The sequence below is a fragment of the Phodopus roborovskii genome, unplaced genomic scaffold (assembly GCF_943737965.1).
Source record: "Phodopus roborovskii unplaced genomic scaffold, PHOROB, whole genome shotgun sequence".
NCBI classification, from domain to species: Eukaryota; Metazoa; Chordata; class Mammalia; order Rodentia; family Cricetidae; genus Phodopus; species Phodopus roborovskii.
Window position 1 is genome coordinate 36,373 of NW_026126028.1, and position 1,672 is coordinate 38,044.

Here is a 1,672-nt window from a genome sequence, read left to right on the forward strand (position 1 = left end):
TTATCAGTATTTCAACACCATCTGAAAGATATCAAAAAAAAATCACACTGCAGTAAATCCCTATGACCATTGGAATGTGTGAATACTTCCATCTGTACTGGTATATTTAGCCAATGTAGTATGACTAATACTATGGAAATACTGATAAATGCAATAAATATGGCAAAGCCCAGAATTTGTCCAGTTCTTTCCAATTATGTGAGAATTCTCATATAAATAGATGCCATAAATGGGAGCCATGAAATAAAGGCTCTTACTCTGAGTCACAGGTATCTTCAATGAAAACAACAATACCTCATGAGGGAAGCATTATGTAAAACTCAAGATCTGATTCTGGTTTACAATTAGGTCCAAATTATAATTTTTTTATACATGTACTAAGTTTATTTAGTATCATACATGTGGTAAAGTTTTCCATATGCTACATATCTTTGCAGGAATGAAACCAGCCATAAGGGAGCGAATCCTGCTAATATAGTCAATGAATGGGTGAAAAACTTTGTATGTTACAGACATCTTCAAAGGCATGCAAACATTGAAACTGCAGAGAAACCGTATGGAAGTCTTCAGTATGAAGAATTTTTTGCATGTCTCAGTTTCCTCCAGCTCCATGAAAGAACATACATGGTAGATAAAAACTATGAATGTAGTCAATGTAGTAAAGCATTTGCAAGACATACTATGCTTAAAAGACATATTAGAACACAAGACTGTAATCAATGTGGTAACGTTTTTTCACTCTGCAATCATCTCAAAAAACATAAAAGAACACATACTGGAGAGAAAATCTATGAATGTAGTGAATGTGGTAAAGTTCTTTCACAACACTGGTGGTATCTCTTAATTGATAAAAGAACACATAGTGGAGAGAAACCCTATGAATGTAATCAATGTGGTAAAACATTTGCAAGGGATGGTCAGCTTAAAAGCCATATAAGAACACATACTGGAGAGAAACCCTATGTATGTAATCAATGTGGTAAAGCATTTGCAAGGGATGGTCAGCTTAAAAGCCATATAAAAACACATACTGGAGAGAAACCCTATGAATGTAATCAATGTGGTAAAGCTTTTTCACAACACAGCCATCTGTTATGTCATAAAAGAACACATACTGGAGAGAAACCCTATGAATGTAATCAATGTGGTAAAGCATTTGCAAGTAATGGTCAGCTTAAAAGACATATAAGAACACATACTGGAGAGAAACCCTATGTATGTAATCAATGTAGTAAAGCTTATTCACAACACAGCCATCTGGTATGTCATAAAAGAACACATACTGGAGAGAGACCCTATGAATGTAATCAGTGCAGTAAAGCATTTGCAAGTAATGGTCAGCTTAAAAGACATATAAGAACACATACTGGACAGAAACACTATGAATGTAATCAATGTGGTAAAGCATTTGCAAGTAATAGTCACCTTAAATGCCATATAAGAACACATACTGGAGAGAAACACTATGTATGTAATCGATTTGGTAAAGCTTTTTCACAGCACAGCCATCTGGTATGTCATAAAAGAACACATGCTGTAGTGAAACCCTATGAATGTAATCAATGTGGTAAAGCATTTGCAAGTAATTATCATCTTAAAAGACATATTAGTACACATACTAGAAAGAGACCCTATGTATGTAATCAATGTGGTAGAGCATTTTCATGTGTCA